At 37.3% G+C, this 7,836-nt stretch overlaps 1 long non-coding RNA gene across 1 annotated transcript; it reads right to left on the bottom strand.

Moving 5' to 3' along the window:
• Positions 1-651: 651 nt before the first annotated feature.
• Positions 652-1,168, bottom strand: LOC141832802 (uncharacterized). The gene is made up of 3 exons (XR_012602148.1): positions 1,094-1,168; positions 933-990; positions 652-849 (listed from the first exon to the last, which is right to left on the bottom strand). It is a non-coding gene; the product is annotated as an uncharacterized LOC141832802 (long non-coding RNA).
• Positions 1,169-7,836: the final 6,668 nt, after the last annotated feature.

Here is a 7,836-nt window from a genome sequence, read left to right as displayed (position 1 = left end):
AGTTGGTTCCATCTAAGGGTTAACATGTCCAAGGGTCATAGTATTTAAATCTACTCTATGTCTTGTGCTAATGAGCCATTCGGCCATGGCATGATCAACTAGGTGGAGTAACAACAATCTTGGCTTAGGAATTTAAATAATATTGTTCATGCTATATTTGAAAAGAAGAACCATGAACATGATGTGATACCATGAGAACAACGTTAAAGTCCCATGCTATAATAGTTGAACCATGAAGGGAAACTTTAGGATACTTAACCTATGTTAGGGACTTGATAATGATTGTGAACTAGAAATGGTTGACATGTCAAAGGGTCATGTGAACTCCTCTACTCCATGATGGATGGCTTAGCACCATTCGGCCAACACATGTGGAGGAAGGTGAGTTTACAATCCAACCTTGATAGAGGTACCAAACGATGTGTAATGAACTCCTAACCTAATACAAGAGTTAAGGTAACTAAGGTTTGGAATTTAACCATGGTTTGGGGAAAAAGTAGGGTTCGGCCAGACCTAAAGAAAAGGGAAAAGTTAAGTTTCCAACCTAACCAAGAGGGTAAGTGCTAAGTCACAAGCTCCTATGGTGGGTTAGGATCAACTTATATAAGTTCATAACACAAATTCAAGTTACAACTTCCAACATAAAAGCTCCATAATTAACAGCAGCAGGTCCATAACAAAGGTTTCAACGCAACAGAATATCCTCCAACAGCAGCAGAAATAGAACAGGTGCATCACAACATTAGCAGCACCAAGTAACAGCAAGTGCATCACCAAGTATGGGCACAACATTAGCATCACCAAGTAACAGCAGCAGAAATAGAACAAGTCCATCTGCCAAATACCAGCCTGCCAAAAGATAATACTAATTTATCCGGGCACAACAGCAGTAGATTTATACATAATGAACTATGGAGATCAGCATTCCATACCTACTCATAAACAGCAGCAGCAGAATTAATCACAAACAGCAGAATTATACACAATGAACTATGGAGATCAGCATTCCATACACAACAACAGCAGTAGAATTAATCAGAAACAAATATATTTATTACAAATAAATGGAATTATAGAGATCAACATTCCATACCTACTCATAAATATGATCTTGTATACAGTCTGCCACCTCGGAACGCACCTCATCAATTTCTGCCCGAGTGTACTCAGTTGCTTTAAATTATGAACACACATATAGATTAAGTTAATTGGAAAAACAATCAACACTGACTTTGCAAAATGATAAATGGTTTATTTGAAGTGATTTGAACAAGTACTATTGATCGTAGTCCATCTCTTTCAATAGTTTCAATTTCTGCAATAATCTGTCTCATAAATCTCATCACATAATAATCACATTGTTTCCCATCTGGTTGTCGAGGAGCCTGTGGTAATTGGACTCCACTATCAGTTAAAAGACAAATACACACATCAAGACCATATCAAACATAATTACACATACCTGTAGTATTTCCCACACTGATTTTTTCTGACCTTTCCTTCCCTTGTTTGAATTAAACAATCTCAAGGCCCTACATACGTTAATAAAATATGATATATTAGTGTTTTAACATGTGAATGAAATGCCCAATCAAATTACCCAGTTTGGCCTCATATTTTCACAATATATTTCCAATCTTCATAGCACATTCGATGACTTAGAGAATCCAGCACATAAACAATCTCCGTGTAGGGTTCAATGACAGTGAGAATCCAATGACAACTGCACATAAACAAATAATTAGCTCATCAATTAAATAAGTTATCAACAGGGAGAAATTGCAAGTGATGTATTATTTACAACTGACCCGACATTACATAGGACCAAAACTAATTGATCTACTGATGCAGAACTCAACCTATCTGCTAACACAGTAGCCCTTTGGTTTAACTGTTCAAGTTTTCCCTTTTTGTCATGTGTAGGTGTCATTATATATGGTATATATGGGATGGTGTGTGAATTCACGAATCTGAATTTTCCTTTGATGATATCTGTCATCATGTTTTTATAAAGATGTCTACCATGACAAATATAATACAATTAACATCGATCACCATACATATTCTAAGAAGTTGCTGATATAAAATCACTTATCATATGTAGGCAACTACACAATTAGCTAACAGTCTAGTTATACGGATTTGTAGAGTTGCTAGTAGCGAATCCCAAAAATGCAAATGAAGCACCCTACCACTAGTAACCTCATTAATTCAATAGCCATCGTAGAAAACTAACACCTGCCATATATCTTCTCGAACTATCACGTCCAGAAACTTCCAAAGACCTAATCTTTAGCCACAGAGCCTACTCCCATGTTTCAAACAAAAGAACCCCCCCCCCCCCCAACCAAACATAATCCAAGAATCTCGGTACAAGGAGGAACTAAACAACATGGCCAACTGATAGCCAACGTACTCCATACATTTGTTTTCGCACTTCTTGTTAAAGCTAACAACAAATAGTAGTATCAGATATTGCGGAGGAAAAACTAACCCCATCGTATCAGATGCCGAGGACCTCTTTCCTTTCTTCTACTACGTCTGCATCTTCGCAGGTGCGATGGAGGAGCAGAGTCGGCGATGCAAAACCCTAGAGGCGGCCTCATTATATATTACGCACGGTGATCGGGTAAATCATAGAGGGCATGTGCTTGGACCGGACTTGTGTGGTTCGGTTTGAACCGGTTTCATTTAGCAAAATTTGAGATTATATATATTGCAATTTTTAAAAAAACTTTGGATATAAATTTTATTTTAATTATGCCGACGCATGGCAATGGCATTAATTTGGAGATTGCTTTTGTCGGGCAAACGCACTAATCGAATATCTTATAATATAAAATTGAAATATATAAATGTATTGGTTCATTAAAATACAAAATGTACATGAAACATATGGATAATCAAATCAATGATTTCAAATAATGATAATGAAGACATGAAGCAAAGATTTGGTCGTGCTTTCACTGCTGTTGGAAATTTATCAGAGCAAAAGGCATAGCAAAGGTTTTTATTTAATATAGATTTCAATAATAAGTAGAAGAAAGAATTAAGAAAAGTGCTACTGTGGAATTTAATATCGCATCAATCTCCTCTTTTCTCTTTCAACATTTTTCTTTTTTTTTTCTTTTGTAATTAATCGAACATTGAATGATCGAATTCTAACTACACCACACTACACTACCAATTAATTTTCTCTATTAATAAAAATTTTTCATAGACCAAACCAATTAGATATAAAAAAAAACCATCTTCCTTTTCGCAATAGAGAATTAGTCATTACATTTGAACACTTAAATCGGTCATTTGATGGATCATGTACTCTTTCCAAAGCAATTTGCTATATCAAATTGCACATGATGCTAGATTTAGATCTAATTTTAGACTCATTGAATAAGAAAAACTCGTTTCATATTCCAATCTAAAATTGTTTTATCTCTTCTTGTCTTTTATCCACACTCGAAGTGGAGATTACAAAAAGTATTTAGTCAACAAGGTTAATAAAGAACAGAAACATATTCCAACTCCAAGTAGAGAAAGCGTCCAATAAAGATGAGAAACAACACAAAGCAACTAAAGATGAAACTAAACAACAATTACTGGTGTTTTCAGACAGCTATTCTCCAGCGTATCATATACCAGACTAGTGGATGAGAGAACATGTGGAAGCACAGAAAATAAACGCTTTTAACAGAATATATCCTTCAAATACCAATCGAGTAAAACTAATAAAGGTATCGATTAAGTGAAGATGCCAACATCTGGATGTTCTTAACCCCATGATGAGAGATCAATCGCTTGACCGGCTACTGCTTCCAGAATTCATTTTCCCTCCATACCTACTAGCTACTAGCTAGAGGTGCGAGAGGGCGCGAGAGGAGGTCACCGTACGCACTGGAGGAGCACGGGCCTGGAGGAGCACCGGAGCACGGGCCTGCTGCTTCCGTTCTATCTTCGTCTTCGCCTCTTCACAGCGGCGCGAAGAGGAGCTAGAGGTGCGAAAGGGGCGGGAGAAGCGGAGAGGCACGAAAGGGGGGGGTGCGGGAGAAGAGTAACTACTAGCTAGAGGTGCGAGAGGGGGCGGGAGAGGCACGAAAATGCAGCGCGGGGGAGAAGACGAGCTAGAGGTGCGAGAGCGGGAGAGGGACGAAAATGGTGCGGGAGAGAAGAGGGAGGCGTACGAAGGAAATCGCGGACTCGCCCGATAAAAAACCCTGGATATAAACCATCAACGACAACACTAAACGACAATACTTTTAAAAGCGTTGTCTTTGGCAAAAAATCCGCTAAAAGACAACGTTTTCGACAACGCTTTTGTAAAGTGTTGTGGTTGACCCAAAATAAACGCTAATAGACAACGCTTTCTGTACAAACGTTGTCTTTTGATTTCAAAAGACAACGCTTTTGTCTAAAAACGTTGTAAATTGAAATACCACAACGCTTTTGCTAAAAAACGTTGTCTTTGGGGCGTTGTCTATTAACATTTTTCTAGTAGTGCGAATGAATGATGAAAGATGAAATGATAAAGAACATTCATGATGAAAAGACATGAAAGCATGTATGTTAATTTACTTTAACAAATGGCTTGTACCGGAACCCGGAAGGGATTCCAAGGGATGGGCTCCTAAGGCAGCCAAACGCCCCTAGGTCGAAAGACCAAAGACCTAGTAACCGAGAAGTCGAGACTTGCTACCTCGTACTTGCTTGGAAGTGCGCGCTAAAGATGAATGGGTACAAGCCGGGGGACCCCAAAGAATAAAAGATGATGATTATTTTTATCTACTATGATAATAAGATTTCAAAAGCATTTCATTATAATGCACATATGAATTCTAATGTTAAGGAGTAAGCATGTCTGAATGTCAATGCCTTCCCAATAACCCCACAATGGTTGTCCATGATAGGCTCCTTTTATGTATCAAGGAATCTAGATGTATGTAGTTTGGATGTCTTCTTTTCAACTATGGAATTGTATGGAACAAGATTTATAAGATTGGAAGAAGAAGTCCATAGATCAAGGGGCATGGCTCTTGTAGCAAGCAAGGAAAATGGGAAGAAGAAGAAATTCCCACTCCACCAGAATCATCATATGAATCATCATGCTCATTCATGAGATTCAATGAAGGGGCTTACATCGTAAGAAAGGAAAGTAGAGTTTTTAAAAATTTAAATTGGATAAAAATGATGTTAGGAGGTTGCTAATGAAGAAGAAGAATGACAAAAAGAGGATAAGGTGCTTTAATTACCATGAAGAAGGTGATATAAGAGATCAATGTCCCTTATTAAAGAAAAAAAAATAAAAGAAGCAAGCAAAAGGAAAAACCAAGGTAGGAAGGAAAAAACCTTAGGGGAGGAATTTGCAAGTAGTGTGGGATGCAACATCCACAACTTCATTATCTTCATCATCATCAAAAAAGGAAGAAAAAGCATAGTGGATCAATCTTGCACTTGTTGCATTTGTTGATGATACCTCAACTTCATTTGGAGAAGAAGAAGAGCCCAAGTGAAGGGGATCTCACTCATTCGAATATGATAGTATGGTAATTGAGGTATGAATGTAGCTACCGAATCTATAGTTGATGCCATTTTTAGTTTAACTCAATCTTTATACAAAAAATGAAAAATATTTGTTTGAAGAAGCTAATTAAATATTTTGGTTTTAACACCTTGAACATGATCATAGGGAGCTAAAGAGTGAATTATAATGAGAATGTATTAGGATAATGGCTCCAAGAATGAGAGAGCTTATCATTGTTTGATTGTCATGGGCAATTAAGGGCAAAAATGGTAGCTAGGAAATGGATCTCAAAGAAATATTTGGTAAATTGGTTGAATGCAACCTATTTTAGGTGTCAACCATAATGGAATTCACTCCACATCATTTATGAATGGTTGACTTGATATTTAGTGTGGGTAGAATGACATGCACACATATCTAAGTAAGAATATCTCATTTTCATCCCACAACAAAACAATAGATACAACATGTTTAGTGTATTATACATTTAGATACCATGTGAGATGTTAGGATGATAATGACTCACATTGCTTAAGACATCTTGATGAACTATTGATAGTTTCAAAATTAGTGATCATTAACCAATTATGCGGAAGAACAATGTAATTATAATATACATTTGGTTCTAAGATCATGATTGAACATTTTATTTTGAAAAACATAATTTTAAAATTTTGAAAACTAAGTGTTACTGTTTTCAAACTTAAGATTTCAAAACAAGAGCTTTTAAGTTGATGCAAAATTACATGTTTTGATACTTTTGAGTTTTTGCCCAATTTTGAAAATTAAGATGGTTTTTCATGATTAATTATTTTCCACTATGAATTGATTTATGACAAATGAGTGTGCAAGATTTCATGATTTTTTGAGTTTTTATGATTTTTTAGTGCAATTTTAAATTTAGCATCCAAGTGTAGTTTAAAAATCCATCGACTGCTTTAGTTATCAATCAACTGATACTATTTGACTAGAAGTTGGTTTAAGTTAACTAGTCAAAATTGAAAGTTTTAGATTTAAAAGTTTCAAGTTGTTTTTCCTAACATAAACTTGTGATTCAATTTTACATGCTTAGAAAAATTTGTTGGGATCATATGCGAAAAATAGTATATAAATGCAACAAAAAATGATCCTTCCAGAGATCCATGCAAATATAGTATACATGTTTGATCGAGTTACCTATTTTATTGCGTGATCGGAACAATTTCGGCATGCAACTTTGATTTGACAAATCTCAACACGATCAGAATGGTCATGCCCCTTCGGTATTCACACAAATACGTCCTTTATTTATCGCACGAACTCAGCCTTCAGAGAAGAACAACCTTCATTGTGCTAGTACATAAATGCAGTAAAAAATGATCCCTCCATAGATCCATGCAAATATAGTATACATGTTTAATCGAGTTGTTAATTTTATTGCATGAATGAATAATTCTAGCATGCAACTTTGATTCAACAAATCTCAGCACAATCAGAATGGTCATGCCCCTTCGATATTCTGTTGGTGCGGGGAGTACCAGACGATCGAACCTTAATTTTGATAATGGCACTAGGTTCAAGTTAAATGTGTTGTTGAGCTAATATGATTAATCTAAATATGCAGGGAGCACAAGTTTGAGCTAAGTCCCAGTTGAGGTTAGGCAAAGGACTAAATCCTAGTTGTGACTAGACACTAGAAAGTCCTGATCTAGAGGATCAGGCAGAAGACTTGACAAAGTCAAGGCACCAGGTGAAAAGTCCATGCAGGGTCAGGAGGATCGAGGAGCGTGGCAAAAATCTAGTCATGTACGGTCAGGAGGACCGGAGGACGTGGTGAAGTCTGGGCGGTCAGGAGGACCGAGCCGTAGCAGCAAATCCTGGGGGCTAAGGACAGAACCGAGTAAAAGTCCAACAAGTCAGGAGGACTTAGTTGACACAAGGTAAATTCTCCTGAGTGGAGTGGGTCAGGACGCGTTTCCAAGGGAATATTAGACGTCGGTCTAACCCAGGGTCTCACTGGAGACCTGAAGTTAAGACTAAGAGACAGTTCTAGGAACTGACTCTCCAACTATTATTTTTGCATGTTATTTGGCTAACTTTCAATGCAGGGTTGGAGAGATTGAATACTTAGACTTCGAGCGAAGTTTTCCAGAAGTTCAGTGTTGGAGTCGACCTGAGTATTGCTCAAGTCGACCTGAGCCTAGTTAACTGCAACGGAAGTCGACGTAGTTCAAAAATCCTCCACGTCGGACTAGAGTCGACCTGAGAGGGTACTCGAGTCGACTTGAAGATCGGATAACACAGCGAGAAAGAAAAGGTTATCGGTAAGCTCCACGTCG

This window comes from Curcuma longa, chromosome 8 (assembly GCF_044706935.1).
Source record: "Curcuma longa cultivar G26 ecotype Majalengka, Jawa Barat chromosome 8, ITB_CL_G26_1.1, whole genome shotgun sequence".
NCBI lineage: Eukaryota > Viridiplantae > Streptophyta > Magnoliopsida > Zingiberales > Zingiberaceae > Curcuma > Curcuma longa.
This window is presented reverse-complemented; position numbering and strand designations above follow the sequence as displayed.